The sequence below is a fragment of the Anser brachyrhynchus genome, assembly GCF_964034855.1.
Source record: "Anser brachyrhynchus genome assembly, chromosome: Z".
Lineage (NCBI taxonomy): Eukaryota > Metazoa > Chordata > Aves > Anseriformes > Anatidae > Anser > Anser brachyrhynchus.
In genome coordinates, this window is record NC_137697.1 from 27,345,099 (window position 1) to 27,363,318 (window position 18,220).

Genomic DNA, 18,220 nt, shown 5'->3' on the forward strand with positions numbered 1-18,220 from the left:
CGAAGTCTTTGAATTACTTGAATTACTTCAAATTTATTGAAGCTAAGACAGTCTTCAGAGTGAGAGGAGTATGGGGAGTTTTTCCATTGTGAAAGGTCTATGACTATAAATAAAAGAAAAGAATCCTAGCACTCTTGTCTTTAGGGAAATACCATCAAACCATACGATACAAAAAAATGAAACATTACATAAAAGTGACCCTGAGACCCATATGAGGGAGCCTGGTTGAGCCACGCAAATTTCTGGTGGAAATCAAATACATCTGCCTCTTCCTATTAGTTCTAAGGAGCTTTGTAGGGAAGGAGAACCTGAGGCCTGCAGAATCTCCTCCATTGACTCATTTTAGCTTCTCCAGGACCATGTTTCTTTCCCTTGCAGCACAAGCAGAAGCTATAGTTTTGGGGTCATTGGCACAGTGGCAAAAATTGCTGGAGCTTTTCATGAGGAACAGGAAAAGGATCAATAGTTTTTCTCCAACTGGTAGTTGTTTTCTGTTGAAAAACTCACACTTCTCCCCGAAGTAGCAGAACTACACAGAGTAATTGTGTAAAGAACAGACGGGGGAAAAAAAAAAAAAAGTGTTATATATAAATATATTTATATATGAAGCACCAGTCACGGTGTTGACACAGCAGAAATCTGTCCTCTGAATCCCCAGTGGCCTCTCCAGTCACAGAAAGCAATACTGTTACTCAAACAGAGCGTCCAAGTGAACATCTGGTCATCCAGGTCTCAGGTTGCAGGGTATGCCCAAGTTTTCTGCCAGTGTCTGATGGCAGCAGTGAGTACATGTGTGGGAGGTATGCCCAGGTAGAACTGCTCAGCCTGGTGACAGAGCTTTGGGAGGAGATAGGCAGGCTGATGAGCATCAGTGAGTCAAAGAAGGAGATCGACTGGTGTAATCATACTCTATCATCCCTAAGATAGATGTGTCAGCCAGCCACAACATAAGAAACAAAGGATCCCCCCTGCCCTTTCACCACCATGCAGGAGGAGGGGACCTAAGAGACAATAGGGACTGGAAGCAGGTTTCTGCTTGTAGTGGCAGATGAACCCCTTTCCCTCCCTACCTCACCTTTCCAAGTGCCCCTACACAACAGGCATGAAGTCCTGGAACTTGATGGACAGGCAAACAGTGATGTGGATGAAGGTCTATCCAGGCTGGAGGGATTTCCTAGGTCAAATCACTCTAAGTAAAATCAGGAAAATACTTGTGAACTGTCCCAGTGCAATCAGGAAGGGTTCTGGAAATATGGTGCGACCAATAGCCCAGCTGAAGTGCCTCTACACCAATGCAAGCAGTGTGGGAAACATTTGAAACAACTCCAACAGGAGGAGTTGGAAATCTTGGTGCAATTAGACAAATATGACCTGATTGCTATCATGGTAACATAGTGGGATGGATCACATAACTGGAACACTAGAAAAGAGGGCTACAAACACTTCAGAAGAGATAGATAGGGAAAGGGAGGAGGTGTTGCCCTCTACATTAGGGAAGGGATTGGCTGCAAAGAGATGCCTCTGAGAAACAGCCACGAACAGGTTGATGGCTTGTGGGTGAAAGTTAAGGACCACATCAATAAAGAACAACTTGTGGCTACTACAAGCTGCCCGATCAAGAGGAGCCTGTGGATGAGACATTATTGCTTCGACTACAAGAAGTATCACGCTTGCTCACTCTCATCCTGATGGGGGACTTCAACCACCCAGATGTCTGCTGGGAAAACTACATAGCAGGTTGTAAGCAATCCAGGAGATTCCTAAAGTGTGTTGAGGATAACTTCCTGGTCCAGGTATTACACAAACCAACCAGAGGTGAAGCGTTGCTGGACCTGGTGCTAACCAACATGGATGAACTCATCAAAGAGGTTAAGACTGGAGGCAGACTGGGCTGTGGTGACCATGCCTTGGCTGAGTTTGTGATCTCGAGGAATACGGGCCTGGCAAAGAACAAATTCAGGTTCCTGAACTTCCGAAGGGAAAAATTAAAGCTATTTTAAGATCTAGTGGATGAGATCCCCTGGAACACTGTCCTTAGGGGCAAAGGAACTAAACAGAGCTGGCAACAATTTAAAGATGTTTTTCTTAGAGCACGAGAGTTCTCCATCCCCCCACGTAAGAAAGCAGGCAGGGAGGGCAGACAACCAGGATGGCTGAGCAAGGACCTGCTGGTCAAACTGAAGTGTGAGAAGGAAATGCACAAGCAGTGGAAGCAGGGACACATGCTGGGAAGAGTACAGGGATGCAGTCTGGATGTGCAGGGATGGGATCAGGAAAGCCAAAGCACAGATGGAACTGAGCTTGGCAAGGGATGCAAAGAATCCCTTTGGAAGGGATTCTATAGGTACATTGCTCAGAAAAGAAAGGCCAAGGAGAGTGTACTCCCTCTGATGGATGAGAAACGTGAATTGGTAACAACATACATGGAGAAGGCTGAGGTACTCAGCAACTTCATTGCCTCTATCTTCACTGCCAGTCAGGCTTCCCAAGTCTTTCACTTCCCTGAACACACAGATGGAGGCTGGGGGAGGAAAGTCCCACCCACTGTAAGCAAAGAGCAGGTATAGGGCCTGAAGACATGCATTCCAGGGTCCTGAAGGAATTGACTAATGTAGTTGCCAATCCTCTCTACATCGTATTTGAAAAGTCCTGGCAGTCAGGCAAAGTCCCTGGTGACTGGAAAAAGGGAAATATTATGCCACTCTTATAAAGGGGTAGAAAGAAGGACCTGGGGAACTACAGATTGGTGACCCTCACCTCTGTGCCTGGCAAGATCATGGAAAAGATCCTCCTGGAATCAATGTCAGGGCATATGCAAGACAAAGAAGTGATCTAAGACAGCCAGCATGGCTTCACCAAGGGCGAATCATGCCTGACCAATCTGGTGGCCTTCTACAATGGAGCAGCTACATCAGGTGACTAGGAAAGACTGAACAATGTCATCTACATCGACTACTGTAGGGTCTTTGACAGTGTTCCACATGACATCCTAATCTCCAAATTAGAGAGATATGGATTTGATGGGTGAACCATTCAGTGGATAAGGAGTTGGATTGAAGGTCACATGCAGGGAGTGGTGGTCAATGGCTTCATATCCAGGCGCAGGCCAGTGATGAATGGTGTCCCTCAGGGGTCTGTCTTGGTACTGGTCCTGTTTAATAACTTTATCAATGGCATAGACAATGGGATCAAGTGCAGCCTCTGTAAGTTTGCAGGTGACACCAGGCTGAGTGGTGCAGTCAGTACAACAGAAAGAAGGGATGCCATCCAAAGGGACCTGTGCAAGCTTGAGAAGCAGGCCCACATGAACCTCATGAAGTTCAACAAGTCCAAGCACAAGGTGCTGCACCTGGGCCAGGGCAATCCCAGACATGAGTACAGACTGGGAGAAGAGCTCATTGAGAGCAGCCCTGCAGAGAAGGACTTGGGGGTGGACAAAAGGCTCAACATGAGCCAGCAGTGCATGCTTGCAGCCCAGAGGGCCAATTGCATCCCAGGGTGCATCAAAACAGGAGTGGCCAGCAAGTCAAGAGAGGTGGTTTTCCCCTCTGCTCACCTTGTGAGGCCTAACTTGGAGTACTGCATGCAGGTTTGGGGCTCCCAGCACAAGAAGTATGTTGATCTGTTAGAATGGGTCGAGAGAAGGGCTACAAAAATGATCAGAGGGCTGAAGCACCTCTCCTGTGAAGAAAGGCTGAGAGAGCTGGGGCTGTTCAGCCTACAGAAGAGAAGGATCCAGGGTAACCTCATGGGGCTTTTCAGTACTTAAAGGAGACTTATAAAAAAGATCGAGAGTGACTTTTTGCTCAATCAGATAATGATGGGATAAGGGGGAACGGTTTTAAACTAAAAGAGGGGAGATTTATATTAGAGGTTAGAAGGAAATTCTTCACTCAGAGGGTGGTGAGGCAGGTTGCCCAGAGAGGTTGTGGATGCCCCATCCCTGGAGGTGTTCAAGACCAGGTTAGATGAGGCCCTGGGCAACCTGATCTATTGGGTGGCATCCCTGCCTCCCAATATTCTGCCTCCCAATATCCTCCAGTAACAGGGAACAATAATGGAAGGAAAAAGCATAACCAGCTGATCAATATATGGCTCCAAGGCTGGTATCACCAGTAGGCTTTCAGGTTTGTTTATCATGGGATGGTCTATACAACTGCCGGCCTGCTGGCACCTGATGGTATGAACCTATTTCACACAGGTAAAGGTATTTTGTACAGATGTTAGCAGGGCTGATCTACAGAGTTTTCAGCTAGATTTGACGGGGGAAAGGGATAACACCAGGCATGCCTGTGATAAGCTGTGGGATGGTATGCCAAAATTTGAGGGACTGCATGCTAGTGAGATACTTCAGGCTGCCCAGAGAACTAGTTAGCAAGGTGTTCTGGGAAACTTCTTTTGAAGACATTGGTGTCCATCAGTGCTGGTCAGTTTTTAAGTACCACCTCTTAACAGCAGAGGAACAGTCAATTCCAAAATGTCAGAAGTCAAGCAGTTGGGGCAGAAAGTCAGTTTGGCTGAGAGAGATCTTCTTGCAGAGCTTAGGCAGAAATTTGTATGGCCTTTGGAAGCAAGGCTGGGCAACATGGGAGGACTACAGAGATGCTTTTTGCCATTGTAGGGAGAAAATGCATGTGGCCAAAGCTCAATTAGAGTTGAAGCTGACCGGTGTTGTGGGGGACAATAAAAAGGGTTGTTGTTGGGTTTTTTTGGTTGGTTGGTTGTGTTTTTGTTTGTTTGTTTGTTTGTTTTTAATGCAAACAGCAAAAGGAATATGGGAGAAAACGTTGGTCTGTTGAGGATGTTAACTTCACAAATAGGGATGTAGGCAAAGCAGTGATGCCTTCTTCACCTCTGTCTTCAACAGCGATGGGCTCTGGACCTCAGATGCCCTAAGTTAGAGGAATGTCAGTGTGAAAATGATAAACTCCCTGTCAACCCCAAATTACTGAGGACTCTTGCTGCTCCATCTGGATGCATATAAGTCTATGGGGCCCAATGGAATTCATCCCAGGGTACTCAGAGAGATGGCTGATGTCATCATGAAACCTCTCAATTATTTTTCAACAGTCTCAGGAATCTGGAGAGGTACAAGACAACTGGAAGCTGGCAATCATTGTTCCAATTTTCAAGAAGGGCAAGAAGACCATGGTAATTAACGGCCTGTAAGTCTCACTTCAGTGCCTAATTTCAGTAAAATTATGGAGAAGATTGTTCTGGAACTTATTGAAGAACCTGAAAGCCAATGCAGTCATTGGTCTCAACCAATACAGGTTCACAAGGGGAAAGTCCTGTTTAATGAACTTAATTTCCTTTTATGACAAGGTTACCCACCTAGTTGACCAACGGAAATCAGTTGATGTAATCTTTTTGGATTTCAGCAAAGCTTTCAATACTGTTTCTCACAGTATCCTTCTGAACAAAATGTCAAGCATACAGCTAGATAAATACATAATACAATGGACAAAAAATTGGATGGCAGGTCAGGCTCAAAGGATTATAATAAATAGGTTTACATCAGGCTGGTGGGCAGTCACTGCTGGGGTTCCAGAAGGCTCCATTTTAGGGACAGTTCTCTTTAATGTTTTTATAAATGACTTGGATGCAGGACTTGAAGGTGTAGTAAGTATTCTTGTGAATGACACTAAATTGGGAGGACTTGTTGACTGCCTTGAGGGTAAACAGGCCTTACAGAGAGATCTTGACAGACTAGAGGGCTTGGCAGTCACCAACAATATGAAGTTTAACAAGAAAAATTACCACATTCTGCACCTAGGAGGGGGCGACCCTGGATGTATATACAGACTGGGGGATGAGAGACTGCCCCACAGAAAGGGATCTGGGGGTTTTGGTCTTTGTCAGGTTGAATATGAGCTAACAGTGTGACCTGGCAGTCAAAAGGGAAAAATGTATCCTGGAGTGCTTCAAGCACAGGATTGGTAGCCAAAGGAAGTGACTGTCCTGCTCTGCTCTGTGCTGGAGTGGCCTCACCTTGAGTACTGTATGAAGTTTTGGACACCACAATATAAGGAAGAAATAAAACTATTACAGAGAGTCCAAAGGAGGGATACAAAGATGGTGAAGGATCTAGAGGGCAAGACATATGGGGAGTAACTGAAGTCATTTGGTTTGTTCAGCCTAACCTGAAAAGGAGACTGACAGGTGATCTCATTGTGGCCTAGAGCTTTCTCATGAGGGGAAGCAGACAGGATGTTGATCTCATCTCTCCGGTGACCAGCAATGGGACCTGAGGGAATGTCGTGAAGCTATGATAGCGGAAGTTCGAAGTGGATATTAGGAAAAGAATCTTCACTGAGAAGGTGGTTGGGCACTGAAACAGGTTCCCCAGTGAAGTGGTCTTGGAAGCAAGCCTGCCGGAGTTCAAGAGGTGTTTGGACAATGCTCTCAGACATATGGATTGATTTTTGGGTGGTCCCATGTGGAGCCAGGAGTTGGACTTAATAATCCTTGTGGGTCCCTTACAACTCAGGATATTCTATGTTTCTATATTGGCATAAAGGGAAAGCCTAAAATTTATTTTTCAAACTAAAAGAAAAAAAAAAGTGTTGTAAAGCAAATAAATAAAATGAAGGGCAAAGAAACCACAAGGGCTCTATCCTTCAAAACATCTCAACACACAAGAAGTAAAATTTCAATCAGGGACTCTGATTAAGTTTGAACTCTTATATGATACGAGTATAATTTCTGTTATTTTGAATAAAAAGTTTAGATACACTCGATATATATTTACTTTTTTTTTTTTTTTTGGTATACTGAAATAAAAGGTGCTTTTTAATGATGATACCAGCTGGAATCTAGTTGTAATTTCAATTCTCACTATTTGATTGGAATTCTAATCCTTTATTCACAAAATAGAAATCAATATCAACAATAAAAATTGAAGCTTCAGTGCACCTAAAATATGTAAAACTCAGCTTAAAATGACTGACTAATATTAGATGTGCTTGCTGAAAGAAGGGATTTATTAGAAAATACATTGTTTATTTATTCAAACAAACACCTCTGTTACTTTACATAAGTGACATTATGCACATCAAGTCCCCAGGGAGTCCCTGTGTAACCAGCGATGCCCCCTTATGTCCATGGTGGCTGGGAACTAGTAAGAGAAAATCAGCAGATGACAAGAATCCTAAATATAAATCCAACCACATCAAAGTCTGAGAAAGCAGAGCCTCCTCACCCTGTTCTCCACTCTGTTCCCAACTCCCTGTGGTGAACTAGCTTTTAATCTTCATGGTGAGGAGACAATGACTCAATCATGAAACAATCCTCAAGACAATGACTTGTCATAACCCTGCCAACACCTCTCCTAGCCTCTTTTAGTAAAATTGGTACTGTTGGCATTAGAACCCAGAGGAACAGAGGGAATAAACTAGGAAACCTGCTTATGAAGTAATTCAAATTATAATATTAATGATACTTTTCTATGATAATTTGAACAACATATGAACAACAAAATGTTAACAGTAGATTTATAAGAAAACTGTTGGTATTTTGTAACCAGACAGGTAATAACTGTGGTGGTTTTGATGGTGGTGGTGTTTGTTTGTTTTAATTTGACTGTTAAAAATTGTTTTCAGTTACTGTTATCTTTACTGACAAGAAGTGGTTGTCTCGTAACACACATCGCATTCCAATCTGCACACTCCAAGACTTTGAGTGTAATGAGATGGTAGCCTAAGGAGCAGAGGGACTTTGAAAGCACTGTCAACGACTGTCCAGAAAAAAAGTGCTGATAGATACTAACTCAAGTGTCAGGGCACTGATTGCATTTTCCCCTGACACTGGGGTTTGCTTGCCTGGGCTTAGGGCCAGCTTAAATACTAGCACAGGTGTCTGGCCTTGAAAAGAGGTATTTGAAAAAAATCTGCCAAGACGTAGCTCTGGGCCTTTGCCTGGGAATTGTTTTCAATTGAAGTCTCCTGTCCTTGGCTGCCAGCTGAAGGGAGGTTGTCCATCGCAGCTGTGCCTCTGCCTCGCCTTGTCCCCATTGACTCAGAACCAGCTGGTGGTCTCCAAACTGGACCTGCCTTGTCACTCCTGGACACACCCAGACATAGTGGTGACCAGGCACTGCCATGGACCTGCTCAGCTTGGCCAGGTCCATAGGGGCTCTGCCCTGCCTGCCTTGTTGCTGCTCCTAGATCATGCTGCTTTGCAGACCTCTGCCTGCGATTGCTGTCCCTTGACAGCCAAAAAAGCAAACCCACCCAGTAAGAAACTGCTTTCCTCTCCTAAAGCAAGTAGTAAGGTACACGTACATGGGGCTAGTCAGGCTTTGTGGAAAAGATAGAGTTTAGTTAACAGTAAGTATGTAAAATGGAACGTCATTTTGTCTTTATACCATCTCTGGTTTCTGTGTACCTTTGGAATACGTTAATAAGCTATTTATTTTTAGGAAGTTGGGTTAGACTCTTTGGTAGCCCAAAAGTAAAGAATTTACAGGTGCCAAAATATGTTATTTTTAAGGCCTGAATGGCGTCTGCCACTCTGAGGTTCACTCTGGCATAGAGAAATACAGATGCATTGGGAAAAAAGGTTCTGAAGTCCAATGTATACCATTTAATGAACCTGATATTATCAGAATTGTTTCCATAATATGGTGTCATACCTTCCATGTTCTACAAGCCCTGAATTAGGTAACGTAAGTGCAGACTGCTACAATAAAATTTATTATTATTATTATTATTATTATTATTATTATTATTATTATTATTATTATTATTATTATTATTATTATTATTATTATTAAAGTAGTATCTGGTAGTTCCTGTACAGATCAAACTACTAGGTAGTTCCTGTACAGATCAAAATACTAAACTTCTTCATTCACACACTCATGAATCTCCTGATACAACCTTGTAATAAAAGTGAAGAGCAACAGAAAAATACTGAGGATATTTTCAGCAAAACTTTATACATCTTTCATGAGTATGTATCCTGAATACTGCTAAAATGCCCAATGAACTGAAACAAGGTTACTCAGAGACTAGATAATATAATTATGAATAAATATCTTTAATTCAGACTGAAACTAGAAGAGTTCCAGAGAAGTTTAACCATTCAATTACATATGCACCTGTCATGTAGCGAGGTTAATACATAGGATGTTAATGCATAGGAGCTGAGGTTTCTGACTTTTACGACTTTTTACTTATCTGGAAATTGTGAAATACATATTTCACACATACACACACAAAAGAAAACAGGCGCACACAAAAAAACAATGCATGCTAGTAAGGAAATATACAGTGTGTAGCTAGCATTTCACAACTACTTGTTAATTAGCTACCAAAACATGAGACATGCAGCAATGGAAATTAAAAAGTCTGCATAAAAAGTCTGCATATCTTTTCTTTTATAACTGACATGAAGCCAGCATACTAGAAAACAACAATCTAACAGTTGGCAACAACAAGGCATTCTTGATGGAAAGAGGCACGCATCAGATCAGATAAAAATCCAGATTATTTATGCATCTAACATTTTGAAGATATATTCCCATGATCTTCTTATGAATCTTTATTGTAGAAGACTGTTATACACTCCTAGATCTGAAAATTTGGTTGTTGTCATTATTGTTCTGGTCATGTATTCCAAAGGGATTCTTTGGACAAAAAAGTATTTTGATCAGGAAGTCAAAACATAATTAAACATCCGTAGACTTACATGATGACTGAATTTATTCTTCCCACTGTATTCCTCTATTAATCATCAGTCTCTAGTGGTCGTATTAGATCAGTAAGATGTATTTATAAGGGAAGGTTTCTCCAACATGAAATAATTTTTTTTATTTTTTATAACACCATCAAACAAGTGTAATTTATATCACTCAAAACCAGCATAGCTGTAAGTAGTATCAGTAACATAAAAACAGCAACCAGCTTCACAAATTAACTATTTAAATGTGCATTATTCTCTTTTCAGGTAGAACTCTCATGAGCACTTAGTACTGACTTAATGGTGCTTCACTAAGTGAATAAGGATGCCTACATGGGAGCAAAGTTAAGGTAGACCTAAACACTTCTGCAAACCCCACCCTATAGTTTATTATAAAGTATCTTTCTGAAGCATACACCAAAACCAAAGCACTGTGTAATAGAGAAATGGTTCCAAGATTTTTCAGCCCTAAGGAATCTTAGGAAATTTCTAATCATCTTGTCTGAACTAAGAATATACCACCAAAGAATTCAACTCATTACTTCTTGTATTAATCTCTTGTCTTTAGAGCTTAACGGGAGTTAAGCTACAGAAATTTCTTTTTTAGAAATCCCCCTAGCTGAAAAGGTAGCATCTCATACACTCTGCCTCTTTTCTTCTTGAACTGTTCCAAAGTATAATTTCCCCACAGATCTATTGATAAGTAAACAGGTTTGATGCAAGTGTGTCTGTCAGTTCAGTTCCCTAAAACAGAAATAATTGCAGAACTCTTCTTTTCTGAATACTTTCTATAAAAGCTCTCTTTACTACAGGTAATGCTCCAAAAACACTTATAAACAATCATGTTAGCATTTTGTTAGTTGATAGCACACCTTCTATAATACGTAAACAAAATTGTTTTGTACTGTTACATTACTACAGATAAATTTGTGTTTTATAAATCTTTGTGTTTTATGGAGCTATATGATTTTACTCTACATAAAGTATGAGGCAAGAGCTTTTATCAAACTATATCAATAAAACAAAAAAAGCTGCAAAATGAAGTACAGCTGCATTTTGTCTCACTGATGAGCAGATACACTTATGATGCTAAGTCCTCATTTTTGTTTAAGAACAAATACCAAAGATTTCAGTCCTAGTATGCACTTGTATGTGAAGCATGCATGAATGGGGAATGAAATTTGTGCACAGATATCAAGAGAAAAAAAAAAAAGAAAAAAAGAAAAAAAGAAAAAACAGAGTCCTTGAAAAGTAACCATTTCAATTTGTTCCTAAAAATGCCAAGATTTTCACATTGGCATCTGTATGAACTCTTGGTATGGTGGAAGTATGTCTAGAGAGATATTTGTGTACATCATTAGTTTGTAGGGAATTGTACGTCTTTTATAACATGCTACTCTTTTCATAGGAACATTTCATACAAATATTGCATGCAGAAACACACTACATAAATCAACTGCAAAGTCAGGAAATCAAAATTTAAGGATGGTGTAGACTGAGACTGCCAACAGGCTTCTACTTTTCAGTAAGCTTTCCAGGAAAGAAAATACTATTCCTTAAATTAATTATGTAATTGGAGAAAAAGATAAAGATGTAGCCATAGATATTCAGAGGCTTGTTTATTTCTCTAAAAACATACCAGGCATAAGAAAGTAATTGTATGCTTTAAAGATTTTCTGTGTGTTTGCATCTATTGTCATTTGAGCTTAAGAAAGCTAATATTCAATATTACTCAGTATTATTCAGTGGCCTTGCTTATTGAACATTATTTAAGTTTTACTATGAAGACAGAAATATTAACTATCCTATTGACTTTTTTGTGGTGTTTTTCTCATAAGATCTTTGTTCTTTACTAATATTAATCGTCAGAATAATCAAATGAGATGAGATGATATTAATGAAATTTTACACAAGGGCAGATGAAGCAGAGAATTTGATGAAAATATAAAATGTCAGCTTATTTTTGTCTGATCGGCTTTTGATGCACAGGGGTTTATTTTTCAACGCAGTTAGAGCTATATAGCTCTTTCTAGTCTCAGAGCAGAGTTCTCACTAAACGCATTTTTAAGTGAAATGGGCTCACATTTTTGTAATTTATACTGCAAGTGTCTTGCACTGTCAGCCAACAGATAAGGAACACAGAATCAGTGGCCCTTTGTGAAAACTGTGATTAAAAGACATGAGTATGCAACTGAGTGCTATTTAGGGCAGATGCATATACACTTACTGCACCAGTGACCAATTCAGGTTTTAAAAGAAACCCTAAATGATTTTTCTTAAAATTGGGGGATTAATTTTACATAATACACATTCCAGAATGTATTAAACATACCTAAAACTGTGACAAAACATCTGTGTCTGCATTGCTTGTCTTTTAATCCTGGATGTTCTTCCTCTGAAGGTTCTCAGACACTTTCAGAAATTTTAGACAGCTGCTATGTGTTTAAATTCAATCCGGTAATAAAACAAAACAAAATATAACAAACACAGATGAACAAACAAATGAAGACACTTCCTTTTCTTCCAGCCCCTTCCCGAGATTTACTCCAGCATAAGGTTAAGACTCAGCCCTCTATGTTCACAGGTACACATGTTCTAGGAAATCTAGAAATTGAACTTTCATCCCCAGAGTCTTTGCCTAGAACCTTTGGTCAAATTTTGTCTGTAAAAATCAGACAATTGATATGCATTTTATTTCACATAAAACTATTCTAAATTGTCTTTCACAGTTATGTTTCACTCAAATTCCTGTGTAACTGTATCCACTACGGTCCACTCTTTGACAAAGTTGGCAATACTAGTACAATCTTTGAATTTGATGGGAAGGCAGGATTCCCTGGTAACTAACACCAAAGAGAACATTGCTTAATGGTTTAAAATGTTATTTCAACTCTATATATGATTTCTGTATTCAATATATTAAACAAATAATTGTATAGGAGACTAATAGATTTGAGGATATATCTTAAGAATTTTATTGTTACAAATTTGGGTTGATGTTTGAATTTCTTTTGCTGATTGACATTCATGAAAAACACACAATTTACATGTCAGTACCTCTGAAACTACGCAATACTTCTATTCACTTGCTGATATTTCAAAAACTCAAATATTTCAAAGATAAAATATAGTTTATTTGAGTGAACAAACATTTCCTAATGTAAGAAAAGAAAGAAAAAGAAAACTGAGATGGGTTTATTTATTTCTAAGCTTTAGAATTAGAATAAGAGAATAATTTAGTTAGAAGGAACCTAAAAAGATTAAGTTCAACTGCCTGAAAATTTCAGGGCTAACCAAAGTTAAAGCACATTAATGAAGGCATTGTCCAAATACCTCTTGAACACTATGGGCATTGGGCATCAACCACCTCTCTAAGAAGCCTGTTCCAGTGTTTGACTGCCTTCACAGTAAATATTTTCCTGTTATTCATTCTGAACCTTCCACACTGCAGCTTTGTGCCATTCCCTCACGTTCTAACATTAGTTACCAGGGAGAAGAGATTCTTGCCTCCCTCTCCACTTTTCCCCCTCAGTAAGTTGTAGGGAGCAATGAGGCTACCTCTTAGCCTTCCTTTCTTAAGATAAGAGAAGCCAGATATCCTCAGCCTCTCCTCATAGGACATCCCCTCCAATCCATTTACCAGCTTTGCTCTCCTACTCTGAATACTTTTCAGGACTTTAATACCCTTTTTATATTGCGGAGCCCAGAACTGCACACAATATTCAACATGAGACTGCACGAGCACCAGACATAGTAGGAGAATCAGCTCTTTTGAGCATCTGGCTACGCTGTATTTAATGCATCCCAAAATGTTTTTTGATCTCTTGGCTTCCAGAACACACTGCTGATTCATGTTGAACCTGCTGTCAACCAGTAACCCCAGATCCCTTTCTGCTGAGCTCCTCTCCGTCTACTCACCTCCCAGTCTGTACCTGTGTCTAGTATTACTCTGTCCCAGGTGCAGAACTTGATAATTTACCCATGTTGAATTTAATGTCTCTGACTATTTGGCGAATGCTCCAGTCTATCTAGATTCCTCTGTAAGGCCTCTTGTCCCTCCAGACAGTCAACAGCACCTCTCAGTTTAATATCATCAGGAAACTTTCTAAGGATGCATCCACTCCTGCACCCAGGTAATTAATAAATACGTTGAACACAACCAGCCTTAGAATTGTGGAACACTGCTAGTGACCATCCTCCAGCCAGACGTAGCCTCATTTACTACAACCCTTTCAAATCTATTGTTGAGCCAGGTCATCAACTAGTGTAGCATGCACCTGTTCATCTCGCAGTTGGATAATTTGTCCAGAAGGAAACTGTAATTGAAAGTATCAAAGGCCTTACTAATATCCTGAAATATTACATCTGCTGCCTATGCTATACAGCACAGGGAGATGGTCAAAAGAGATGACTATTCCACTATATTTAGCATTGATGTGGCCTCACCTTGTATATTGCATGCAGCAGAGGAGGGTAACAAAGCAGATAAAAGGGGTGGACGGGATATCCTATGAGGAGAGGCTGAGGACACCTGGGTTGTCCGGTCTGGAGAAAAGAAGGCTGAGAGGTGGCCTCATTTCTCCCTGCAACTTCCTGAGGAGAGGAACCAGAGAGTTTCTTGTCTCTAGAAACCAATGATACGTGGGAAAGGCACAAAGCTGCACCATGGGAGGTTCAGACTAGACATTAGGAAAAAATTATTTGCTGTGAAGGCCATCAAACACTGGAACAGGCTTCCTAGAGAGGTGATTGATGACCCATGCTTGTCAGTGTTCAAGAGACATTTGGACAATGCCCTCAATAATACGCTTTAATTTTTGGGTAGCCTTGAAGTTGTCAGGAAATTGGACTTGATGATGTTTTTAGACCCTTCCCTTCCCTTCCCTTCCCTTCCCTTCCCTTCCCTTCCCTTCCCTTCCCTTCCCTTCCCTTCCCTTCCCTTCCCTTCCCTTCCCTTCCCTTCCCTTCCCTTCCCTTCCCTTCCCTTCCCTTCCCTTCCCTTCCCTTCCCTTCCCTTCCCTTCCCTTCCCTTCCCTTCCCTTCCCTTCCCTTCCCTTCCCTTCCCTTCCCTTCCCTTCCCTTCCCTTCCCTTCCCTTCCCTTCCCTTCCCTTCCCTTCCCTTCCCTTCCCTTCCCTTCCCTTCCCTTCCCTTCCCTTCCCTTCCCTTCCCTTCCCTTCCCTTCCCTTCCCTTCCCTTCCCTTCCCTTCCCTTCCCTTCCCTTCCCTTCCCTTCCCTTCCCTTCCCTTCCCTTCCCTTCCCTTCCCTTCCCTTCCCTTCCCTTCCCTTCCCTTCCCTTCCCTTCCCTTCCCTTCCCTTCCCTTCCCTTCCCTTCCCTTCCCTTCCCTTCCCTTCCCTTCCCTTCCCTTCCCTTCCCTTCCCTTCCCTTCCCTTCCCTTCCCTTCCCTTCCCTTCCCTTCCCTTCCCTTCCCTTCCCTTCCCTTCCCTTCCCTTCCCTTCCCTTCCCTTCCCTTCCCTTCCCTTCCCTTCCCTTCCCTTCCCTTCCCTTCCCTTCCCTTTCCCTTGTGCCATTCCCTTGTGCCATTCCCTTTCCTTCCACTGAATGACTTTATCATAGAAGTATAGCAAATTAGTAAGATAGCAATTTCCCTTCATGAACCCATTTCGACTATGCCTGATAATATTTAAAATTTTAATAGAATTTTGATCACCTATTTAAAAATAAAACTGACTGATGAAGCAGAGTAAAAAGTTTAACTGCAACATGAGGTTTTAAAACTGGGATTATGGAAGGATTAAGGAGAATTTGGATCATATTGACATTCTGAGACTTTCCAAAATGCTGGCTACATTAAATTTATAACTAGTCTGCCTTCAGCTACAAATCATCAATTTTATATGGTCTCAGACATCCCAGAACATCTAGAATTTTATGTTGCTTTCAAATGCCATTAGTGTAAAACAGGCTTAAATGACTTCTACTAACCCAGGAATATTCAACCACAGGGCTGTTAGCTAACAGCTAACAGCTATTGCTATTCTAACATAGTGTTTCAATAGAATTTCACATCTGTCATTTCCTTTGCTTATCCATACGTATATTCATATCTTCCTTCTGTGCTAGCTATAAAAACATTCAATAAACTACAGAATTTCTGGAAACAATTAATTTAAAATGTGGTACCCATTGGGGGCTTTCAGTCTGTCTGAAAGTGTTCATCTGAATCTCTAATCACACATTTTATAGATAACATCATTTTTAACAAGTACCATCAGACTATAACTTGTTTCTATACAGAGTTTTTAATATAATTAATATGTCAATGTCTACCTTAAAACAGTTAATTTCAGTTACATATTCTCCCTTCTTCACTCTCCTTCTTACTCCAATCCTAAGTGATTTTCTTATCCAGTTTTGGTCTGCCTCATATTTCACTGTAATTTTCTTCAGTCTTTGATGTACAGCAACTGACCAGAACAGCAGACATTATACAAATTATTGTGCAGTGGCACAATCACACAATCATTTTAGTTTTATCTTAATAGAAGATTTTAAGCTCTTGATTTACTACTTGTATCTAGTGTATATATTGCAGAACGTGTATGTTCTGTTCTCAGAATTCTAAAGAATTCTCAGAATTCTGTATGAAATGTTCAGTCGGGAAATATCCATTTGGAGATTCACATTAGGTCTATAGCAAAGCTGGCCTATCCCTCTTTGCAGTGTATTATCATTATTATTATTATTAATAATATATAATACAATGTATTATATTATACATAATATAATAATACTAATACTAGTACTACTAGTACTACTAGTACTACTACTACTACTACTACTACTACTACTACTAGTTGTTGTTATTATTATATTTTAATTTTATTTTTTTCCTGTCATGAATCAGACTTAACGAAAATAAGTACATTACAAATCTAAAGTGAAAGAGCATCCAAGCACAAACAGAGTCTGAAGTGCAAAAGTATTACTTGCTGGCACAGTTATCTCTGAGACCATCTGAGGACTCTGAAAGTACACAAGTTCATAGGACTTGATGAAGTGCATCCCAGGGTACTGAGGAAACTGTCAAGCTTCTCTCCATCATATTTGAGAAGTCATGGCAAGTAGTTCAAGTCCCCAGTGACTGGAGAAAGAAGAAATATCACACCTATTTTTGAGAAAGGTAAAAACAAAGATCCTGATAACTATTTACCAGATACTCTTCCTTCAGTCCCCACCAAGATTATAAAGCAGATCCTGCTAGAAGTCATGTTGAAACATAGGGAGGCCAAGGAGGCTCATGAAGGACCAGAAGGATCTGAGCAGGCTGGGAAGACAGGTCCAGGTGAACCTCATGAAGTACAACAGGGACAAGTGCAAGGACAAAGTCTTCCACTTGGGTCAGATCAATCCCCAGTGCTGGTACAGGTTCGGCACTGATTTCACTGAGAGCAACCTTGCTGAGAAGAACTTGGGAATACTGGTGGATGAAAATTGGACGTGACCTGACAACATGCGCTTGCAGCCCAGAAGGCAAAACATATACTGGACTGCATAAACAGAAATGTTGCTGGAAGGTCAGGGGAGATTATTCTCCCTCTCTACCCATCCTGTAGTACTGTGCCCAGCTGTAGGGTCCCCAGTATATGAAAGACAGATTTATTAGAACAAGTCCAAAGGAAGGCCACAAAAGGGATCTGAGGGCTGGAGTTCCTCTTCTATAAAGAGCGGCTGAGAGAAATGGGTCTGTTCGGCTTAGACTATGGGGAGGCCATTCAATACTTAAAGTATGCATATAAGAAAGACAGTGAAAGACTTTCTACCAAGTCTTGTAGTGACAAGAATAGGGTTAATGGCTTCAAATTGAAAAAGGTTAAATTTAAATTAGATATTAGAAATATTTTTGTTGTTGTTTGTTTGTTTGTTTGTTTTCCAGGCACACTGAAACAGGTTGCCTGAAGAGATTGTGAATTCCCCATCCTTAGAAATGTTCAAAGCTAAGCTGAATAGTACTTCGGGCAACCTTATCTAATATAAGATATTAGATAGAGGGTAGGAAGGCTCTGCAGGAGGATCTGGATAGGCTGGATCGATGGGCTGAGGCCAACTGTATGAAGTTCAACAAGGCCAAGTGCCGGGTCCTACACCTGGGGCAAAACAACCCCAAGCAGAGCTACAGGCTGGGAGATGAGTGGTTGGAAAGCTGCCTGGCAGAGAAGGACCTGGGAGTACTGGTTGATAGTCGGCTGAATATGAGGCAGCAGTGTGCTCAGGTGGCCAAGAAGACCAACAGCATCCTGGCTTGTATAAGAAGTGGTGTGGCCAGCAGGTCTAGGGAAGTGATTGTCCCCCTGTACTCGGCTCTGGTGAGACCGCACCTCGAGTACTGTGTTCAGTTTTGGGCCCCTCGCTACAAGAAGGACATGGAGGTGCTCGAGAGAGTCCAGAGAAGGGCAACGAAGCTGGTGAGGGGTCTAGAGAACAAGTCTTACGAGAAGCTGCTGAGGGAGCTGGGCTTGTTCAGCCTGGAGAAGAGGAGGCTCAGGGGCGACCTGATCGCTGTCTATAAGTACCTTAAA